The 25,977-nt window shown below is 32.1% G+C and overlaps 1 protein-coding gene across 1 annotated transcript in view; it reads right to left on the bottom strand.

The window, feature by feature from the left end:
- Positions 1-25,005, bottom strand: part of LOC143923162 (uncharacterized) — a 41,352-nt gene extending 16,347 nt beyond the window's left edge. The window contains exons 1-3 of the mRNA XM_077446706.1: positions 24,924-25,005; positions 24,197-24,285; positions 20,938-21,006 (exon numbers count right to left, since the gene is read on the bottom strand). The gene's annotated coding sequence lies outside the window, so the exon portion shown is untranslated. The remainder of the gene's footprint in view (positions 1-20,937; positions 21,007-24,196; positions 24,286-24,923) is intronic.
- Between the last annotated feature and the right edge of the window lie 972 nt (positions 25,006-25,977).

Below are 25,977 nucleotides of genomic sequence, written 5' to 3'. Positions count from 1 at the left end.
GAGACAATTGTGTGTTAGGCGATGACTGAAGTATTAAATTAGGAGTTATCAGAGACAAATCTACCAAATAACGTAAGTAAAAAAAAATATCCTCGATTTACAATATAAATGAAAATACATGTACATGGTGACAGGAGAAAAAACGTAAAGGAGGTTTGTAAAAACTATAAAATCAACATAGCGTTGTTCCACTGCAGGAATATTTTTGTAACAAATCTAGAAATGGGCTGTCGAATTTTCATTTAAATATTTTAGTCTTCTTATAAATTTAAAAAGCTTTTTCAAATAAATTTATTTTTATAATTACATTTTTTCCAGTTGATTATTGATATTTTTATTAATAATTCCGGGAAAGATCCCGAGCTCCCTCCCGTGTTTAAAAAGTCCGGGAAATTAGAAATTCTCGTACGCATTGACAAAAAATTAATGAAATCGGGTATTTATAAAAAATGATTTCAAGAGCCTACAAACTCGAATAACTGAAATTGTATATAAATAAAATTTCCAAAAAAACAAGAAAATCATTTGCTGGTCAATTTTTGACGATCCCTGATCACTAAGCAAGTGTTTGTTGCAGGATGCATTTCATAAAGCGCGTGTCATTATAGCCGATGGAAGTCAATGAGCCGAAGAATGACCTTCGCAGATGCAACTGCTGATTCAATACAATGGCGATTGCTCGTGCTCCGATGGTTTGCGACGCATTTAGGGCTTTTTATCCACATATTTGTCACGAAATCGATAAAAAAAGACGATTGATCGCTTACGAAAGGACGCCCGCTTATGTCATAAATTCGAAAAATAAATAATATACGGTTCTGTGTTGGGAGCTGTAGAAGTTTTTTTTATATAAAAATACATGTACATATGTACATATGCAGCTACTCAAAAACATGAAAAATATATACATATGTACACATGTAGTTCACTTTAAAGCGTGTTTGTTATTTATAAAAATTATAGGTGACAAATATATATTTTTTCGTCTGATATTATTATATTATATAGATCATGAGCAGCATTAAAATGCTGTTTCCAACCGAAGTAAATTGAAATATTATATAGATACATATTTTATACATATGAGTGTTCTCATTTAAAATATGAATTTGTGAAATTGAAAATTGTCAAAGGATTTCACATTAAAATATGTAATGTGTTCCGTTTTGCAAAAGTAATATTGCAACATTTAACCCTTTCACTTCCGACGGCAGCGTGGCGATTACATAATTTATTTAATTTTAAACAAAAACATTTCATAGAAATCCTTAATACAATTTATTGATTTTATGTATCGAAAATATCGTTTTCTGTAAATGTGTCTCACTAATAATGGCGATCAAAATTTTCAAATGAAATTGTTGTTGTTTTGTTCTTTTATAGACATATAAATCATAATATTCGGCAGGTATTGTTAAATATTAAATAAAAACCTAACATCGAAACACTCATATGTATATGTACATACATTATTTTACACTTTCATAATAAAACGTATTTTATACATGTATATTATAATATTCATAACGATTTTTATTCTTATACAGATATGTATACACACCATGATATTGCCCTTTCAACTTGATAAATTATTTGTAGATTTATACATATTACAATCCATCAATTTCAGTTATAAGACACAAATGAAGGGTTATTTCAATGGATTTTGAGAGCACGCGGCCTATATCTAACCAGAAAAGTGGGTTGCGAGGAAATGTACTATTTTGTTTAATCTAAATTCACTTATAATCTTTAATTCACATTTAGACTTTTTAATGTGAGCATAGCATGAAAACAATGAACCCTCAGCTCAAGTTTTAATTGGCAGTTGTTTTCAGAAGAAAGTTTACGATAAACTTTAAGCCATAATTGCTATCGGTGTCGAGTCGTTAAGCCCGAATGGTGAAATTATAGTGAAGTAGTAAAAGCTCAATAAAAGTTAACAGTTAATATCGCATATGAACCATTAATATAATTAAAACTTATCAAAAAAAAAATCAGTTAAAAGCTGGAACTCAATATTATCTTGATTCAATGCTTAAACCCCTTTAAACTCTTCAAAAGAAAATTACACGGATTCACTAGAGTCATGACAAAAAGATGATGATGGGGCATCTGTCGAATTAGAACGCCATAATTGCGAGGCCCATTCATACGCCATATTTACGCACATAATATTTATTTTGTTATGGTCGTGAATGTAACGGTTGTTACCAAACTGCAGACAAATGCAGTATGACGTGGCCCTCATTGAAAGTCAGGAGTCTGCAACACAATAGGACTCCGTATTCACGGTGGAAAATCACAACCTCCTAATGGGAATGGATTATGACAGGAACAACCCTTGGGGCTCATACATACATATCGAACCAGTAATTTGAAACAGTATCGCACCGAATGAATAAAATAGATATAATTTTCGAATATCGAAGGTGTGGATATAGGAGCACCGTGGTTATTCATACAACCCCTCGTTGAAGACGCTTTGAATTAAATTAAAGTGATACATCATGTCAGTGTCGTGTATGATGTTTATCTTGCGTATAAATTTTCCTTTATAATAAATTGTGCTTTTTAGTAAGCGATGTTTTATTTTTAGCACGCCCGCATAGCCTATATTCCAAAATTAAAATGATTGCAAATATGTACATATGTACATACATACATAGTTCATCCCTTACGTAATACTTAAACGGAATTTTAGCCGGCGTTGCTCGGGCTGATTTCGAGATAAAAACCGTCTACAGTCCGAGGTAAATATAGTATACCAGCTGCACATATAATTTGTTAGCGTGTAATGCTTTCAATTTTGTGGTTCACCTGTTCAATCGCTGGCTGTGCTGCTGACCAGACCTTGGATATGCGACTCTAAGGTCGATCGTTTCCTATCACAGTTTGCCAATTTATTTGATTTCATTTAAACGGTTCCAAAAAATCAGCAACTCTGTCCTATTTCTTACAAAATTAGAATCAACAGCATCTCAAATTCGCTTATTTATAAAATGCTGCAAATTTTTCCATAGATATCCCTATGATTGTTAATCGAATTTTATAATTGGCCTTGAATAATAACAATACTTATGTACAAAGTTTGTCCATAGATGTCGTGTAAAATAAAATAGATGGGTGTATACTTTTATAAATAAATGAATAAATAAATATCAAATTTGTTAAATCTTAGCTGAAAACTGTGAATTTGTATAATTGTATAGCAGAGGAACGAACATTCAATTACATATGGTAGAGATTCGTAATTCCGATTCATGGTCAAAATTTCAAAATTCGTTTCAACAAAAAAATTGTTTACAGTTCTAATGTCCAAAAATCTTAACAGAAAAATACATACATAGTATCACCTTTAAATTTTTGTACTTAAGTTATTATATATGTAGTTTCAATGAGTTGAAATTTTAGTATTGCGCAACTTTGGTGTTGCAACTATTATATGATGTGAGGCAACTTCAATTTAAATTAAAACAATTATAAATTTAACATTTAGCAGTTTTTTACAGTTTAAAACTTCTGCAATAAAAATAATAGGTTCCATAATACTTTTGCAATTACATTATAAGATCATACAAAGTATCTTGCACGCCTATCATATACATGCATATTATGTATATATGTACTATCGAGCTACATAAACAAATGTTGCAAATTCGATGAACATGCAATTGACATCTGTTCTACGTAGCGAATCCCTTCCATAGCAAACACAATACATAAATACGTAGATTAAAAGCTAAACAGTATAATAAACTTTAAGTACGACACACGACAAGCGTTCGATTGCATGCACGCTAAAAAGCCCTATAATTGAGAGTTCATAAAATTCTCAACGTTTTAATTAACGAGCCGCCCTCCAATGCGCGACGCCTGGTTTACAGCGTTTGCCACTACGTCCCTGTTAAAGTATACCATTATAATGGCAGTTCGGTTCCGGGGCTTCGCACAGCCCTCGTATAATACGTTTTGACGGAGAAATTGGCCTCAAATTAAACATTAGCCGGTCTAGTTAACCCCCCGTTGCCGCCGCGGAAAAATGGAACGATGACGATGGGTATCAGATGATATGCAAAATCGAGATCGTGCGAAATGGAGCCGGTGTGAGCACGAACGATACGTATACCTGTTTCGAAAATCACGACGTGATCATCAATTAAACCGACAATTGGATGACGCGGTGCAACGTTGCGAAAGGGTTATATGTACATGAAAATGCACTCCAGCGGGCGAATGCATTAATTATTTTATGAAACTCCACCCCATGTGAGGAAAATTCCACGAACTGCTATTTAATTTCAATTTAAAAAAAAATGACTTCAACGGCGCACTACGTTTCGTTACTAACTTATTCGCATTCGGAAATAATTTCATTCCAAATAAAAAGGACATAAAATGAACCCGTATAAAGTTTCGTTTATACCAGTCCAGCTCAAACCAGCAACTGTAATTAATTTTAATGCTATATAGTTTTTTATAATTGTGTTAAATGTATTTTTTTTTGTGTATATTTATATTTTTGTCATCTCTAATTTCTATAGTTATTATTTTGTTTCTTTTCTGTTATATATTGACCATTGTGGCGCATTAGGAATTTCTGTAATGCCACAATGGTCCAAACTTTACATAAATAAACAGTAGTACGAAAAATATTATTTAAAACATTACATGTTATATTATGAACACATTACATGTTATATTATGAACACATTACATGTTATATTATGGACACATTCATATGTTCCGTAATGTTTTTGTGACGTATTTAAAACAGCAGTAACCAATCTATTCATATAATACAGCTGTACAAGTCACCAAAGCGTATCAAGTGGAACCGGTTTTCTTTGGCCACTGTGGAACTATTTACACGTGACGTGATGTCATAGTGGCGAGTGCACCCGTACTCTGTGGTGTAGTGCTGTGTAGTTATGTATCTCCCCCTCCTGTCTAAATTTTTCAAATTGGGCAAAATTTATTTTTCAAAACATTTTTTTATTTATTTGAAATGATGTGTGAAAATAAGTATTTTTTACATAAATTTATTATTTGTATAATACAAAGAAAAAAGGCACCGTAGGCGAAAAATGTTTCGGAAAGTGACAGTTAGGTACGAAATACGTAAATAAAAAAGCGTCGAATTGACGCTGAAGTTCCATATAATATTTAAAAACAAAACAACAAATATTATTATTTTTCTATTATATGTAATTATTGTAACTTGCCTTTTGAAATTTTTAAAAAAAAGTCTATATGTAAATGTTTTATGTGCGTCAATGTAGACTGCGTGCAGCCAGTTGTAGATACATATGTATATGTGTACATATGTATGTATATGTGTGTTAGAGAAGACGATAAGTACGGTGTAATTATGACCTAGGAAAACATCTGGGGCATAAGGGGTGTGTTGTGACACATGCAAGATTCGTTTTTTGTTTTATATTTTTTGTGGAGACACTTGTTCCGTTTGTTCATTGTCGGACTTGTCGAATTCGTTAAAAAGTCGATTGAAAATAATTATTCCCTAAATGTCGAATATAAATCATATGCATGTATGCAGCGATCGTAAAACTTTTGATAAAATATAATATACATATGTATCCAGTTTGTTTTGAACCTCAGTATTTATGAGCAATTTCCGATACCTACTGTAGAGACTGCTGTATAGTATGTTCAGTATTATAATTGAAACTTTTAAAAACCGGAACATTTTCTAATTACAAACACCGTTTATGCTTTAACATTTTCGCTCACTTGACATTAACGAATAATTAGAAAACGAGTATTGAAATATTTTATATACTATATTTTGAATAATTGGAAATTGTGCTATTGAACGATTCTTAAATATGTATATCAATTCACAATTGAACAGAATCACTTCAAATTATTAGCATAAGTACAATAAACGTTGAAGACGACCAAACAATTCAAAAAACATCAAACAAATGCACCACGGAACGTAAACGATATGAAAATATCAAATGATGAAATTTGAATTATAAAGAGACCCATTAAGAAATGGGGTTTTCCGAACTGTCAAAGCATATCACAAATAAACCACCATTCATTATTCACTTCAAATTATAAATTCTTTATAAAAATAAAATCGCACTTTGATGGAATCATAAAAAAGAAAAAATAAATTTTCATATCTTACGGTGAAAATCTTATGACCCCGTAAAATCGTTACAGGTCTTCGGGTGAAACGCTACGTACATAAGTGTAGACATAGGACTGCGCTAATGAACATTTTCACGCTGAATTTTCCTCATGTGATGTGTTTGCGCCGTTATAACGGGGACATCTTTTAGTTTTATGTGCAAAGCATAATTTTATACGATATCAAAATATATTTATTTAACCCCGTCGTCTATTAAATTTTCTACTCGGTGTGAATTTTCAATGCTATCATCGCGTCTATCGCATGAAATTTCTCGATTTTCATCCGGCTTCGTTCGAGTTACAAACGCAGCTATTTTTATTTTATTAAATACTGTATCAAAGATAAAAATTTCCCTTGAAAGTTATTCTCCTTACTTTAAATACGGATCGATTTATATAATACTTTTCTAGTAGTAATATTTCTTGAAAAACTTTCAGCGTTCGATTTAATCGAATACCGATTTGATGAAATCTCTTTTTAATGAAATATATAGCATGTAATTTATAATTACAATGTCATATTTGATCCAAAACGTTGTCAATATCTTTAGCTCGTATTTTTACTTTATTTTTTGTTATTTCAAACAGTTATATTACAAGCAACCCTAATTTTATTTGTATTATATAATATGAAATGCATATTTATACTAAAAAAATATTTATTATTCAAGTAGAAATTGAAGATGTTGATTATTCAAGTACTAATTGAACGTAAAAGTAATTTAAGGTAATTTAATATATTTTTTATTTTTAAATACATATATGTATGTATGTATGTACATACATATATACATACATATATATACATAGATGCAAGACATTCCCTAATTTGCATTTTATTATTTGATATTTTTACTTTATCTGTTATTATTATAATGCTATGGTTTTTTTATGATATGTATATATGTATAAATGTATTCTTGTCCATGTATATACATATGTATACAATACTTTTATTTTTCTCATTTCTCTGTATTTGTTCAACCATTGTAACGCATTGGGGACTCCTGTAATGCCACAATGGTCCAAATTTAAACTTAAATAAATAATAATATTTTATATATATATATATATATATATATATATATATATATATATATATATATATATATATATATATATATATATATATATATATATATATTATACCAGGAAAGCCTAACAGGTAAACCACAATGCGCCATCCTGGCCAATTACAAACATTGATAAACAATTTATAAAGTAATTTCACGCATCATTGAAACATCTACGGATAAATTTTGATTTTTACTTTTTTTTATAAAGCGCTGAATTTCGAGATGCTGAAAAACTTGATATTTGCGAGACATCTATGGAAAAATTTGTAGCATGTTATAAATCAATGTATTCGAGATGCTGTAAACTCGAATTTTACGAGAAATAGAACAGGGTTGCCAATTTGTGGGAACCATTTCGATGAAATTGGATAATCTGGCAAACCCTGATAGAAAATGATCAACCTTGGAGTCACATACGACCAAGGTTTGACAAGCAGCACAGTCAAGGATTGAACCCGTGACCACACAATTTTTTATAGAGTAATTTTACAGACCATCTATCACAGAGCACCATGTCTCGCTAATTTAGAGTTTGTAAGCATCGATATGATTCAGAATTCAGAATTTCAGAATTTCGAGAAACTGCTGAAAAACTGAAAAACTCTAAATTAACGAGACATCAGCGGATTAAATTCGTAGATAAATTTATTAATTATAAAAGTTTGAAATAGTGGTGACATAGTGGGTAGGATAATTTGTACCAATCTCTGGTAAGAAACGATCGACTTGAGGTCAGCAGTATTAAAGATTATACCCGGAATAAATCCTTTTCAATCGAGGTCAGCTCACGGGATCGAACCCGGCGACCTCCCGGTGCTTTAGCATTAACGCAATCATCGAGCCAAGCTGTTGGCATTAATAATTACCAACAAAAATAACATTTCAATGTCATTCAAAGTTTATATTTATTTTTTCTACAACACATTCAAAGTAAAATAAATAATATATGATCAATTTTCCAGTTGCCATACGATCACCTGCCGTGCACCTCCTTCGGCTACGATTTATGTCCGACATAAAAAGTGGGACAATGCCCGATTGGGTCAAACGACCGCAAAATTGGATTTTTTTTCAAAAATATTCGCTCATATATGTATGTAGAGTGTATCCCCTGCGGAGCATTGTTGTCCCGTCATACTAACCTTTTAAGCGTCGTTTACTTTGTTAATTCGCGCGATGCGTTATACATATGTACATATACATACATAGAGGGGAAAAATCCTGCGTATTATTATTTTTTTCGGTAATTTTATACGATTCGACACGACTCTGCACCGAGCGATACGTATATAATAAATATATTTATTGCGTTTTAACGTGTTTTATTAGCCGTTATAGCCGCTCGATAGTCGTGCTCGATTGGCTTTAATTTGGATGAAAACACCGATGGTATTCCTATATACGAGTATGTATGTACGAACATATAATAAAGATAGATCTGAATTGGTACGGGTCGAAATTTGTTATTTCGAGAATCACTTGAAAGGCTTATCTAAATATATTCCGAATATCTAATTATTAACAGCTAATATTATTTCTGCTATAAATTAACAAAATTATGCAGATTTCATAACATGAATACTATAAAACTTCTGTTTAAATAATAGTTTAATTTAAAATAATGGACCGCGTATGCAAATTTCTCACATTGGTATGGGAAATCAAAAAAAAATCTACATATGTATACATTGTACATGCTTAAAATCGATGAATTTTTTTTATTTTTCGTTTCCTTGATACGAAATAAGCTTCCCAATAGGTGTATCGGCCTAATATGTACATACATACATATGTAATTAATGTAATACATACATATGTCGCAGGGACGTATTCTATTTATTTGCGGATGGTTCTCATAAATATTATATAGATATTGGTATTTACTTGATATTAGTATTGTTGCTGGCTGTAAATGCAAGACATTCCCTAATTTGCATTTTATTATTTGATATTTTTACTTTATCTGTTATTATTATAATGCTATGGTTTTTTTATGATATGTATATATGTATAAATGTATTCTTGTCCATGTATATACATATGTATACAATACTTTTATTTTTCTCATTTCTCTGTATTTGTTCAACCATTGTAACGCATTGGGGACTCCTGTAATGCCACAATGGTCCAAATTTAAACTTAAATAAATAATAATATTTTATATATATATATATATATATATATATATATATATATATATATATATATATATATATATATATATATATATATATATATATATATATATATATATATATATATATATATATATATATATATATATATATATATATATAAATTTTGAATGTATTTCAAATTTTTGTATGTATTTCAAAACAATTTCAAATATAACTCAGTATGTATTCTCATACATGGGAACATATTTTAATTCTATAAGCAGCATTTTTCTTTTCACTAGACGAGCACTCCAATCGCTAGCCCCGGTTTCATCAACTCGTATGGCAAAGGCGAGGGATTCACAAAAGCGGCACTTTGGCAGAGGGATCATCCGATTTCGCGCTATTTATTTTTCATTTTATGTTTTATTTCTCGTCGAAAATTGCGGGCGGAAAAGTAAGAAGGAACGGTGTTTGTACATTTTCCTACGGGATTTCTCCTCACGCCATTCCGCCTGGGGCAATAAATCAAAAAGTCGAGAGAGGCTACATTTATGGAGTTCAATGAGAGACCTTTGAATGGGTCGCACCATAAATCGCACAAAGTGTTGCAACTCGGAAGAAAAACCTCTCGAAATGTGTATGCTGTGTGTACTGTAAGAATGGAACCCGTGTGGCGTGCTACGTGCTCGTATCACGTCGTCATACAAAATTCAGCTGTTTTAAGATTGGTCTCTATGTATATAAAGAAAAAATAGCATCGCATTACAGGTGGTAATAGATTGCTACATGTGCATATACTACATGATATATTATCGCGAAAATGCGAAAAGAAAATAGCGGTCGTGTTTGATTTGTCGTGTTTGATTTGCGTGTTTGATGAAAGACACAAGTCGTAAAGGTCGACGTAATTATCGTAGAGGTCGGCTCGCACTGTATACTTTTATATTGTAAAAGGCACATGGAAAAGATATTAGGAACATAAAAAAATACATATGGATATCAAATTATTCACACTGACAGATTTACAAACACACAAATAAATTTGAACTATTCACATTGTAGAAAATATGTACATACGCACAATGTGTCTGTCTATCACGTTGAAATGGCAAATCAATAGTGAACAATTACTCGAATATGATAAGTGAAGATTAAAAAAAGAACGTCAATATTTCTGTTCTTCATTTTAATGTTTCAAAAATTAAAAATTAGACCACGAGTCTGGGAAAAGATTATTACAATATATGATGCCAAACTCTTATTATATGATTAACATTCAAAACTTGTCCAAAGTTACATAGTGCTATAACTGAGAACAAATAATAAGTTACCAGAGATTTGAACTACAAAATTTTACTTCGTGCGTTGAATACAACCAGTCACCCATTAAGCGTTAAATCACTTTTTCAAACAATAATTGTTTAAATATTATAAGTGGATAACATTTATTACCCATTGAGTATTTCACTCACGTTCTTTGAGATTTATTTAATTATTGAAAGTGGGCCCCATGCCAACCCACAGATATACACTGAATCCATTGAAAAATCTGTATAAACTATCGTTAATATTCTAGTCCTATTCCAGCATAGAGAATCGATATAAACGAGCGCACCGAGCGTAAATGTTAAATATATTTTTAAGTTACATACATACTTAAATGTACATGTAGTACGACTAACTCTATGGAACTTTGAGAGTTTGATATTTAATCTAAGCGGATGAATTTTTTTGTTAATAGAAGCAGACCACATTTAAATCTTTTGTAAAATGATAGTTCATCGCAATATGTATAAATCTAGCTTTGTTTAGCGAGTGGAATATGGAACATGGATGGTGAGCTTGTGTTGAATTGATGACGAGAATTAAGTCCGGTTTTAGCATGCAGCGAAAAATACATCGGCTAAAGATTATGAATAGGCCATAATCTTAGCACACAATGTGGTTGTTTACAGATCTGATTACAAATCGTTTTATGATGTTGAATATCTAAACTTTGACGTACTGTTAATAAAATTGTATTTAGTACTGTCAAAAGTCCGTCAAACTTGTGACTCGTGAGTCGTACAAACTTCCACTCGAATCCGACATTATTTTAATCAATTATTAAATTTGAACTATTCAACTATAAAAAACTGCACAACTTTGCAGCCAAAACGTCATTTTTAGAAGATTTTTATTTGTTTCACACCGTCTGTTATTTACGTTAAACTTGTATCTTTATTTTGTCTAATAATAGCAACGTAACTTTGTTAATATGATTTTTTCCACTGAATACGAATATTACGATAATTAAATATGTATCAATCATATAGTTTTCTGTGCAAATGGAATTTTTCCTATCAAAATGCAATTTTCTGTGCAAATTGCCCCCAATATAAATTTTTGTAAAAATAAAAAGAAAATCACGAAGGTTTTTAAAATAGACCTCTGCTCGACTCCGCAATGATTTTAATCAATTATTAAAGTTGAACTATTCAACAATAAGAAACTGCAAAAATTTTCTGCCACAAGGTTATTGCCGATTCTATCAATTGCTATACCGATAAACAAATTTTGACCGGTTTTTGTATCATCATTAAAACGTAACTTTTCTAATATATTTTTTCCCAGTAATTATTAATTAAATTGATAGTTAAATATATATTTATACAAATTTTAATCATAATCTCCTAACATTTAACAAAAACACTCATCTGAGAGGTAATACTCTCAGACCCCAAAAAGTCTAAGAGTTCTAAGCTGATTACCCCTTCGATGCAAACAAACCTCTTCAGAAGAAATATCAACCGGTTGCTATTATTTCCTCTTCGGCGAAGATTATAGAAATTACATTTCATAGATATATTTATAATCATTGCCAAAATATGATTATTGCTCAGCAATATGGATTTCGTCCACAATATTCAACGACCACGAATTTGTTGTCATTTTCTGATATTGTAGCAGATTCTTTGGTTAGTAATGTTCAAACTGATATTATTTACATGGATTTTTAAAAGGCTTTTGACAAAGTAAATCACTCCATTCTTATTCATAAACTAATTGATTATGTTTTTTCTAATTATCTAAAGGGTCGGAATCAGTTTTTGAAATATGGAATTTGTTCTTTGGTTGAATACCTGACCTGTTCTGGTGTTCCACATGGTTCAAATCTCGGCCCCTTGCTATTCATTTTATTTATTAATGATATTAGGGAAATATTTCACAGCTGCAACTTTTTACTATATGCAGATGATCTGAAACTTTTCAGGTGCGTTGAATCTTCATGTGATGCTCTTCTGTTACAGAATAATTTAGTTAGTTTCACTCGTTGTTTGGTCCTACTCTAATTGTCTTTCGATAAGCATTCGCAAGTCACATTTTCTCTTTTTGCAGATCTCGATCATCCATTGAATTTAAATATAAGATACATATGTATATTCTTGCTCATCGCACACTTGTCGAGGATCTGCGAATTACTTTTTCAAATATCTGGAATTTTAATTCTCATGTCCAAGATACTTGCAATAGGCCTATGAAAATATTAGGCTTTGTCATCAGGAACTCAAAGTTTGAGGCTAAACAGAACTTCTGGAAGATGACATGCACCCCTTAGAATTTCTAGAAAAAGCTTACCAAGTTGAGCGTTTCTACGTGAGGCTAAGGAGTCAAAGCTCTGTAACACGAGCGAGTAATTATACTAATTAGGACTCCATATAGACGAACCAGACTCCAGTAAACTGCGCACCAATCTAATATATAATTTGGAAAGAGACTTTGTATGTATGTATGTAACCTTCGTTCGTTGGTTCGTAGACGACACGTCATTCGATTTTTTTTTTTTGATTCATAGGCCCGGACTCGATTTTTTTCGATTCAAAGAATTCGAAGTCCCCGGAGGCGAAAGCGCCGGATTCTGGTATACATATAATTTTGAAATAGACAGTACAGATATATGTTTGTTTGTTCGTGACAGTCAATTTATTAAAAAAAAAAAACAAATGAGTATTCAAATAAATTTATATAAAATAAAACTATTCAAATAAATTTAATAAAATGTTTTCGATTAGATTAGTCATGTTTAAGCGGTTTATATTACAAATACCGAGTGAAGCCAGGTAAAACCACTAGTATATAATAAAATAAAAATATCAATCGTATAGTTTCTATGCAAAATGAAATGCAAACGTAATTCTGTGCGGAAGTAGACTACCACTTCCGGTTTATGGCTTTGTATTAAAATGTCAACATATCTGAACCCTTATATTAATTAATGCATTGAAAATAAATTTTCAGCTCATTATGTGCTACAGTGTTTGAGATGCGTGAGTGCATGTCTAGGCAGATCTGTAAACGGCCACACTGTCTGTGCAGCGCTGAGATTGATGCTTAGCTGATATCCTGTTTTTAAGGAAACATTGCGGAAAAATGTTAGCATACGAGTCAATTTGGATTCATATATAAAATTTATAGCAGTTTAAAATGCGTTGATTTCGCGCTAGTCGTCCACCTGGCGAATACGCACGCGTGACCAATTGCGCCGTTAACTGAGACATCCACAATAGCCAAAGCTGCGCTTCTCAAAGTAGGGGGCGCGAGCCCTCATCCCACACACTACGAACGTTACTCCGATTCGATACGGATTTTTAGTGAGCACCTGCGTACAGTGTGCGGTGGCGACTAACACCGCGTAAAATTGCATCTTCAAATGACACATTGTCATATCGATGTGCTGAATGGGCGTCTTCTATTTTAACGGACTTTCCACTCGAGGATCTCGAGATGCATTCATGGAGGCGCCCACATGAGCATCCCCCTCGTACAGCTGGAGGCTGAAACGCCGTGAAATTGTCACCGATTCACACGACTTCATGCACTTCACGACCACTTCATATTCGGCGAGAATCGCGCATTGTTGACGCGAATCGAAATAATCGATAAATCTTCGAATGAAGTAGGGGTGAAGCAGACGCGAGTCACGCATCAATTTAGAGACCTTCTTACCTGAAGATACGCGGTGAGGGTTGCAAAAAAATAAATAATGGAAGTAATTGAAAGAAGTCGATCGAGCGCGAAAGGCACTCGTATAAATCAATGGTGTTATATGGAATTACTTTACGACGTGTGTGGGTTACTGATACAAATTATTATTTTTTTAATCTATATAACTCCCTTGAGCCAGTATTTTAAGGATAACCCAGACTGGGGCTAAAAATTGACATATAAATAAAGGTATTTGTGTATACGATAAATTGTTCCTTTTAATATAAAATCAAGATTACATATCAATAATACAAATACATTGTACATACATACATAGTAGGGTTTCTGATTTCCCGTACTTTTTCGATTTCGGGGATACAGTATTCGATACGGGACAGAGCGCGAGATCATTCCCGGAATTCCCAGGATCCCGGGACAAACATGATGAAAAAAAAAATCAATTTAATTTCTTTTTTGTATACCTTATATACATATATACAATTTATTTCTTTACAAAATATTAAAAACAAGTAAACAATATATCAATTAACTGGAAAAAGTGTAATTATCAAAATAAATTTATTTCATATATGTATGTATGTAGCTTCTTAAAAATACTAAAATATTTAAATGAGAATCCAAAAGCCTATTTCTAGATTTGGCATAAACATTTCCAAAAAACTCCTTCGGCTTCGGTCGAAATTACTTTTGTAGTTTAAAAGGGCGAAAATATATCTTCGGTCGAGATTATTTTTGTTTCTGTTATTTTGTAGTTTTGTCTTGGATAACTCCTTATTTAACTCTTCATTCATCGTCAAACACACAATATTCTCATCTTTATTATAATCTAAAAGAGTTTCGTCCATTGTAGAATCGTCAATACAATATAGATAAAGTAAAAAGGAGAAACTCGCTTCATAATAATTTCAACCTAGGATATAAATATGTACATTCGCATTTAATATTACATGTAAATAACGTTTTGATTGAAATATTTTTAACGCGATTCGAGTTGAAAATTTCCGGGACACGGGACATCAAAAAATCCGTGAATCCCCGAGAATTTTTGTCCCGGGTCGACTCCGACAGAAACCCTAACATATGGCAATGATAAATAGTTGGATTAGATATTTACCGTACTGCGCTAAAACTTATACAAAAAAGTTAATCCCACTGATATTGAACGAACTTATAAATTTATGAATGAAGAATCAAATAAGTCTTTGTAAAACAACAACTATAGTAATTTAATTTACGCAAAAATCCTAAAGTAATTCCTATGTAAGTTAAAAACAGTACAATATGTGAATAAGGCAAAAATACGTACATTTTTAATATACAGATTTATTGTCGTTAGACTACGATCTGTGCAAACCCAAAACATGCCATGGTGTTCGAGAGCTTATTAGTCATACCTCGTATTTATTCGGCAATAGTATACGGTATTTACTATTTATATAATAAATCTGATCACAATGCGAATCATATGTTTTCTACGCTGCGACACCGTTCACATACGACGCAACATCCCCTCCATCTGCGTGACTAATTTCTTGTTGTGTTGCGAACAATATTGGGCACAGAGATGGGCTAAGGACGCTTTTTATTGCCGTTTGAGGAGCGAATTTAATATACTTTTTATTTAAATAACATTAAATGGCCGTGACGTGTATCACTTTATAGAGTGGCGTGACGCCCTTGCGCAGAATAAAGTACGGCGAAAAGTTCAGTGGCGCGCGGTGTATTTTAATTTACATATATTCATCTACATACAATCTATATATTCACATAATATAATAAATATGTTCGTCTCTGTACTTTTACTTAGCCTTTGAGTGAACGGAGTGTTTTCGTTCGCTATACCAAGCATACATCACAGGGTTAAATTTATACTACACATGTACATATTAAATATATCTATGTTGATATATGTATGTCGAGGGTATCAAAGGTATATTATCAAAGAAAAAATCATACTTTTTCGTCTCACATGATATATTCGTAAAATTTGATGTGCGTCCAATAGACTTTTTACCTTTCTCAAATGGTATTTTATTTTTTCAGCAATTTAACAAAACCATTGTTTTGAATGCACACCGCCAAATTATAGAACAGTAGATAAAAACATACCTAAATATGTATATTTGTTGTGATTGAAACATTTTCAAACCGTACAAAATCTTTCAAATCTCTGTTATAAATTTAGCTAAAATTAATAATATATAAAACTTATAAGCGATAGCCTTATGGCTAAGAAAAACTAAAACAGGCTCGACACAATAGAAGCGTCGATTTTACACCAGGGAGTATCGATTTCCGATGGCTCTCATTTTTTACCTCAACTACATGTATGTATGTACTTTCTTTCTTATATTTTGTTTCACGAGGGAACCCAAGTACCTTCAAGAAGGTCAAGAGTCTATAGTGACGTTGTAAAATCACACCAAAAGCCGTGACAAAAATGGCAAATGAAAATTCACATATAGAGGAAAATTGTAAATCTCAACACGACGTCTGTAAAAATTCGCATGATAAACGGGCGAATTTCACCTCGCGATTTTCCTGCTCGGTGTGCTACTTACATACATAAATATATTTATCTCTATCTCTTTCTCTCTCACACGCTCTCGTTCTAGCTCTCTCTTTCTGGGGAAAATTGAATGGCAAAATAAAACAATGGACGTCGAGTGTACCGTGGAGGTTTTCCTTTCGCATTCGATCTCAGTAAAGTATTTCGTTTTAATGACTGTTGTTCAATTTTGGAATTCATTGTTCCGACACGTAAAAGCCGTTTCCAAAGGATTACATTGTCGTCCATAAAGGATCTCTTTGAATCGAATACTGATTTGGTAATTTTTAAGCAGACCCATTTAATTTCAATTTAACTATTCAATTTCAAATTCCAACCATATTTGAAACTATTCTAATTAATTTTCATCACAAAGACTACTTTTCATTTTCATTAAAATAATAAGTATTATCCTTATATACATACACATAGTATCGTTTTTGGGGTTCATTAAATTTTAAAACGTATTTTATACCTAAATACAAAAATACAGATACCAAAATAAAATAAAGTGTGGGTACAATACAAGTCACTAAAAATATTGTACGCTCAATGATATAAAGTTGGAGAAAAATAATGAAAAAATCTACATATTAGTGTGCTATTCAGATATAAAACTCTACCAGTGATGTGCAGAATGAACTATTCTTATGTAAATGAAATGAAACTAACAGAAAGTGCATTCGTTCACAGTCATCACTACCAATTCCATACGAACACATACATACATATTTATGTATGCAGATAAAATACAATTCGTGAGGCGTTGTTTGCACTTTTGAATTGATGGGCATATGCCGAATGACTGTCGAATTTTTCAAACTTCGATTTCGAATTTCGAAATATTTACCTACTATTGTCCTATTGAAATGCACGTATGGTGTTTCGGTAGCGAATGTGTTGACTTGTTGCCTGGCTTGAGTTTCAACCTGGAGCAGGGGTAGCCAGCTCGCGGTCCTCGTCACGCTCGAAATTGGATTCGAGTCAATAAAGCGAATTGCATTTTATTATATGTTGATTGGAGAATGCAGGGGCGGTGAAAATGCAAGGGGAAGTAAAAATGCATCGAATTCGTTTGAAGAGCAGCCCTCGAAACGAATTCAAAACAACAATTAAATAGCTACCGTCACCGAACAATAAATTCAACACCGGTATATATTGTGTTAAAATTGAAGTAAACAATGGAGGAATACGAGAATATACAATCAGCATTTCTTCTTAATAGGGTGAATATACATTTTTTATTTTCTTCACGCCCTTTCGTACCCTTACGATATAAATCTTCCCTCAGGGTAATTTTCAAGTTACGCCGTAAGCCCTCAGCAAGGATATTAAAACCGATAAAAATATCTTATGTTCCTTTTAATAAAACATACCATCCTTGAAAAGGTTCCACAATACACACGACATTCATCAATATGATAAAGATGAATAATATATACATTTGACAGGCGAATAGAATCAAATAAACCGTATGTATGTACATACATATATTGATTCTAGAATAACACTTTGTTCGGCACATCACTTTATTTTCAAGCCCCACATCCCTTTTATCAAATGAAAACAATCGAAACTCATCTAAAAGGGAACGAATTACGACTTATTACTGGGATTTAATTAAATAATCGGATTTATTGAACCAACAGCTTTTTTCCTTAGAATATTCTAGAAATAAAATATTACATTAACTAAAAATGTCAAATACCAAAATATAAGATAAGGTGCAATAAATTCAATGGAGTTGTATGCTCACTATAACGAAGAGACAGGAAACAAAGCACATGTGTGAGAGTATGATGAGAGTAGCTGACATAGTGGAGCGAGTGAAGAGATTGAAATGCCAATGGGCGAGTCACGTACATATGTAACTAGAAGAATAGACAAAAGGTGGACAAAGGAGGTACTCGAATGGTACTCAAGAAAATGTATTTTAAAAGGGTGTCAGAAAGGCCACAAGTGAGCTCAGTAAATGGACGAATAGTATACATATATTATGTATATTGAACGAACAATATGGGTTTAAATTTTCACTATAAATGTTCAATTTAAAAAATATAAATTGGAGGCATTAGAAAAAATCGGATGTGTCCAACTCATAACTCTATATACATATATGTATTTGTGGAATATAAGAAATATAAAAAACAAAATTCGACAATAGCACTGACACTGACAATACACATTCACGCATACCGGCCATGAGAACATTTTTAATACAAATTTGCGCGCTAATGAAGGGAAACTCACACAAGACAAAAGTTCTACTTCCGTTTATCAGATTAATGTCAATTTCAGACCATGCGACCGTGATCAGTGATTGATTCTGATCAAAATCTTGAAGTTGAATTTTTGCACGGTCACAAAACTTCATGATATCTTAACTTAAGAGCTATCCGACTTCTCAAATGAAACGTAAAGGAGGTATGTAATAAAATCGTTGCTGGTATGCCTGAATGTGATATTTTCCACGTCAGTGAGCATAATCGGAGATTATTTAAACCTATATATCTGGTAGCCTGCACTCATCATTATTTTTATAATTGTATGTGATGTAAGAATGTAATTTTGATATTCGCTCTTTCATTAAGGCTTCGCGGGGATATTTTGAATTTATGACTGGTTCTTATGTGTACATTCATATGTACATACATACATAGTACATATATTGGTTCTCGCTGTAGATCTGTGTGTATCCTGTTTATTTTATATTTTTACTTTATCTCCTATTATTATTATGCACTAGTTTTTTTATGATTATTTATAAATGTATTTTTGTCTGTATACATTTTTTTTGTCTTTGTTATATCTTCAACCATCGTGGCGCATTAAGGATTTATGTTATACATGGATTCATTTTATACAGTCAGCAGTACGGTTTGGTGGTTGCGTTGCGTTTAGCAGCGAGAGGTTACCGGGTTCGATTCCGTGCTAATCTTTAATGCTTCTGGTCAGACTTGGATATCTGTGACTCCATGTCGATCGTTTCTTATCAGAGTTTGCCGGTTGAAACGGTTCCTCCATCAAATTGGCAAAAACCATCCTACCCGCTATTTTACAAATATCTGAATTTGATTTATGTACAATATGTAAAAAAATTAAGTACACGTCTAAATCCATAGACGTCTCTGTGGATTAAATAATTAATTAATTAATCGTTAATTTCGTTTTCTCATTAGCGTCTCGAAATACAGCGATTTATGTAATAAAAATGCTGCACTATTTGTAATTACATAATTTTCCAGAATGACGCAATATATCTATTTAAAAAAAAAAAAAATAATGTCACAAAGGTAAAAATTTCAATAAATCAAATCTATTGAAAGTAAAATTGAAAAGTGGGGGCACACAATAAATAATTAATCAGCGATACAATTTTGAAAATACTGGGATTTCAATAAAACTTCACATCTTTTATCCATTTTAATCATAAATTTTCAACTCGATACACCGAGCAGTCTCTACGGAGCGATTGCCATATCAATAGCACGTAGTAATTTCGTGCATCTATCATTTGCAATAAATAGCAAACGGAGAAAGAGAAAGAGAGAGAGAGAGAGAGAGAGAGAGCTAATACGAATCGAAGCGAACGTGAAATACAATGTCGACAGCAGTTTCCTGATAGTAATTGAACATCTCCCATACATACATACATACTGGCAGTTGACGCGCAATTCTTTCGACAGTTTTAAGGGTGAGAGGAAGCAAAACTCGCACGTCATGTTCCCTGATTGCTACTGGCGAAATAAAATTACTCTCCATTTGTATTCATGGTGTGTCAACAAGGTCGGATCGTGGACGAAAGCTCAGCTTCGGAGTAAGCTCCATAGGATCGGTCCACGGTCTGGCTCATATGTAACCACCGACGTTGGTGATTTTACAACTAATCTTGTTGACAAACAACTCCGTTTTAATCCAGGGCACTACAGCTACGTGCTAACTCGTTAAGCTCATTTCTGGTCTGCCCAAAGTGCAGCGATTATGCAATTTAATGTATGCTTGAAATAGATACATATGTACATACATATATAACATAACTGACCTTTTCAATTATTCCGTGCAGTTTCCTGAATCTTCGCTGCTTTTGCTCCAGTCTGATGCTTATTTATACCTGAAATTATAAGACGCGAGCATTAGATATTTCATAATATGCATAGAATTGATGACTTTTTAATGATTAAAAATAATATACAAATATTTTTTTTATATACATAAAACTAGCTGAACCCGGCATGTTTGCAATAACGCATGCAATTCCCGTTCCCGTTTCCATTTATCGGAAAAACGCAGGCGGCGAACACATTTGAAATTATTCGATTGTTTGTTTATTTTATCCTAACAACGCAGGTGGCGACACGAAAACATTTGAAATTATTGGGTTGCAATTCCACTCATCCCCGTTTTTTCGTTTCCATTCCCGTTTTTGGGCGATATTTTTTTACAGAAACCATCGCGGGCATACACACAATAGCTCCTGTACGTTTCATTGCAATCGGTTGAATGGTATAGGAACGCATACGAAATGGACAAACAGATAAACATTGATTTTTTTACATGTATATATATATATATATATATATATATATATATATTTATATATATATATATATATATATATATAGACAAGTATCTCGGGCTCCGTCGGGTAATTCATTAATTACGAATTTAACAAGTTAATTGAATATGAATAATAATAACAATTATATTCGAATAATATTATTCACGTATGATTCGTTTTGAAAACTTTTGAGAAACAAAGTTCGCTGTTCCTAATTAACTAAAACTTTATTAAACCACTCGAAAAATCGTTATCAATGTCTATACAACAAAAATACTATATATAAAAATAATGGTGGTAAATATGTGACGGACAACGGGTGTAGTACGGGGAACCAAATATTTTTTCATTTTTTTACAGTTTTTTCATTTTTTTCAGTTTTTTAATTTTTTAAATTTTTTAAATTTATAAAATTTAAATTTTTTTTTTCATTTCGGGGCTGGGGGCGAAGAGCCCTTTGTGTTGGAGGTGCTGGGGGCGCCGGAGGCGTCGGCGGCGCTGGGGGCGAAGCCCCCGGGGTGTCGGAGACACCGGGGGCGCCAAGGGCGAGGGCCCCGGGGTGCCGGAGGCATCGGGGGCGCTGGGGGCGAAGGCGTTGGTGCGTCGGCGATGCACAAAACATAGTTTGTAATTCGTGCATCATTTTTTTTCCGAAACCAGTCGTTTCAATTTCATTAACTTTATTTTTATTCGTGTTTCAATTCCTTTTCGAAACCACCCGTTGAAATCAACGTGCACAACACTAGTACTTTATATTGATATAAATAGAAAAAATGGAAGTAATACCTTCTCATAATGTCTTCGGAGCGAAAGGCAAAAATTTTCTTCCTTAAAAACAATCTTATTTATCAAATCGTTGTGCAAATGAATTAAATCAAAATTAAGAGGAATAAGAGGTCGAGGCAGATGAAATGGCTAATGAAAATTCGTTGACACGGGAAAGTGGCATTTTGCGCTAATAGAATTTACAAAGGATTATACAAACGGTACATTACGTCAATATCGTACGGCGATGACGTTATATAATATTTAGAAAATCGCCATGCTAACAACATATGTACATACCTATAAAATATGTATTCACGAATAAACCGTCTCTTCATTTTTATAAACTTTGGCAAAATACTAACATTTCCCCTTTATACGGAAGGGGTTGCACAAGTGCAAATTGTAACTATACAGCTCATAATTAGATAAGCAGATTTCCCATGGTTCAGACACGCGCTTCTACGTAAACAATAACCTGCCAATGGCCAGAAAGCAGAGCAGAACAAACTAATAGCGGAAGTGTATGGGGGCGCATGTCTGCCACGTGCCTCCATATACAATATACGTACGTACAATCAATTTTTTTATGTATATAATTTAATGGCTAATCACATTGAATTGTATATAGTAATAGGAAATTAGATCATCATCCATACATATTTTTTCGATGAAAAAAAATAATATATCGTTTGACTGAAATCAATATTTTTTTATTGCATTTTAAAATCAGAAAAAAAATGAAAATTAGTGAAGGGATTTTCATTAAAAAAAAAATTTTTAACAAACGAATATAAAAATATTCAAATATACTAAGATAAATATTATAATGCACCAATAATTTCGATTAAAATCGGTAAAATAGTTCATTTAAAATAAAATATAAATTTGTGTCATAAATAATTTTATATATGTATTTAATATTTATAACAAAATAAGAACAATGAAAAAATTTTTTTTAAATTCTTTTGTTTTCATAAACGATTTTTTGCAAAGGCATACGCGATTCACAAGTAAATCAAACAATCATTTTCATTAAAATATAACAAGTTATTCAAAATTTTTTTGCAAAATTTTACCAGCCGCTTTTTGTTACCGAAAACAGTTTGCCTTTTCTATTGAAAATATTAACTTCGCTTTTAATACAAACACAAAAGTTTAGCATAAACAATACGCCCTAAAAGAGAATATAGCGAAAATTTTAATATGGAATACCTTGCTTTTATTATTATATATATACATACACTATATACATACATATGTAATGTATAAACACTCACAGACTCTCGGCGATGAACTTTAAATATCAGTTTACAGCGTAAATATATCAAAATACATTCTTGCGAGGAGTCAATTAAAAGTTTTACTAGACTCAAATAGATAAAAAAAATTAAAGTGACATCAAAAGGACCGTTTATCTTAGTTCATCGATCGAGAAACAGTTAATTAAATTTTGATAACTTTTACCGGCGGTCAAAATAATCTAGTCTAAAAAAATCGTTTTTCTTTTATACTCAGTATTTTAAAGGGTGATCAGATTAATCTTTTGGATTACCTAAACACAATCTGTTCTAGATCATCGACTTTAGAGAGTATTTAGTTAATATTATGTATTTGATGTATTATGAGCATTTATAAGAATTGTAAATAGGTTTTTGAGCTCTTTTTCCTATTATCTGGTACATTAACATTTGAATACAATAATACTATGATTACTAACTAAATTAAATTAAATTGTAAAATAGAAAATGATCAGTAGATTAGTAGCTATTAAAATAGATATAAGATGTATTGTGAACATAATTTTGTAATAATAAAAAGCATTTAAAAATAAAAAATAAAATTCATATTTTATGCATGTATGTATAAGACCAGATATGTACAATAAATATAATAATTGAAGACAAAGTTTCCATTTACATAAATTGAACGCACCCAAGTGAATAATGAGAAATAATCAAAAAGGCAAAATAATTACCAAATTGGCAAAAATTGAAGCGAAGTGGAATGCTGCTGAATTTAGTCACTTATTCTATCAATTCATTGCATATTGATCTTTCGACGAATCTGAAAATACAACATAAATGTGTTGTTACGTTAAAAATAGCATGGGCAAAATTTCACTCTTAAAACCAGACATATTTCCGTGTCATAGAATAATAAAGCGTAAGAAACTTTGAGCTAGCTCGGTTAACTTTCAGGCCAATGTATTCCAAATGTGAATATTTTGAATGATAAATAAATTACAGTCGATACGATTGAATCGACGAAGAAGTTGATGGCATAAAAAATGGATGAGCTTAAAAATTCGAAATCTTTGCTTTCCATATTGCGCAATATTATATCCAAATATGTACATACATACATATAGAATTTTTATTAATTCGAGAAAAAAATTAAATTCACATACTAATAACACCAGCTAATAATTTTCAACTTATTCTACATACAGTATACTCCATTTGTTTGTACAAGTACATGAGATTATATTATAATATCAAATGCGGTAGACTGAGTAGAGAGCACCATGATTAGAAAGCTAAGCGAAGCTGAAATTGCACGTAACTACATAAATACATATGTACATACATACGTGCATAGAAGCACTAGAATATTCTCGTGAAACCGTATGCATGGTTTGAAGTTTGTTATAAAATAATTTCGTGCACGTTTCCAATAATGCACTATTTTATATTGAAATTTACCTTGCGGTTTCGCGAACATATCAAATAAATCCGCTTACGTCGAGTTGCATTTTGCCACTTCACAGCGATGCTGCAACTGACTGAATCAGACTCACAAATTAACCGATCTCTCTCTCTCTCTCCTCCGATATTTTAAATTTAAACTCACCGACGGCATGAAAAAGTAAACATAGAGTTAAAATGAAATTGTATATGTACATATATACGGTGTAAAAATATACAGACATGTGTATGTAGTATATAGTACAAAATCTTGCAACGTCTGAAGACAAGTAGGTTTATATGCAATATTGCCAGAGCTTATGTTTTGACAGGTAGAATATATATTATGTATGTGTACATTCAATTCTCGCTTCCGTGAGCAATTTCTTTATCAGTATTGAACAGAATTATTCAAAGCCTGAAGCTAGCAATGGTACTATATGTAACTACATACATATGTACATATGTATCAATGTATGTATACATAATATACGATATAATATGCAAAAAATTGATTTTTTTGTCTACTGTACGTACATAGGCACTATTGGTGCCCATTTTATAGTCGATATTTCATTTTAGATATGTAAAAGCATTACATATCAACACTTATAAGAGTGTTTTTATAAATGGTCAACTTGTAGTTCAGTATAATATTAATTTACTGTATTTACGGAAGACACAACACTTAATCTATTAAGCCTTTTGGACAAAAAAAATAATACACGCATGTAATTAATATATGTATGTACATATTTCTACAACTTTTAAAACAGCTGGGGCACTAGGAGACTAAAACTACCCCCCCCCCTTCCCCCCTACGTAGGGAGCGGAAAGCCAAACAAACAAGGCTACTTTGACAAAGAGTTAGCTGTCTCCAAAATTTTAAAGTTTTAGAAGAAGCGATTGGAAGAATTTTAGGTGGTTTGTCCAAAACAAAGTGAAAAGCAAAATTGTGATTAATAAAAATATAATAATGATAACAATGAAAGAATTGACATGTTGTGGTTGAAAATTTAAGCACGTCTTGCAAAATATAGTTTAAATGTAGAATATCATTGACGGTGTCGTT

The sequence above is a fragment of the Arctopsyche grandis genome, chromosome 3 (genome assembly GCF_051622035.1).
Source record: "Arctopsyche grandis isolate Sample6627 chromosome 3, ASM5162203v2, whole genome shotgun sequence".
Classification (NCBI taxonomy): Eukaryota; Metazoa; Arthropoda; class Insecta; order Trichoptera; family Hydropsychidae; genus Arctopsyche; species Arctopsyche grandis.
This window is presented reverse-complemented; position numbering and strand designations above follow the sequence as displayed.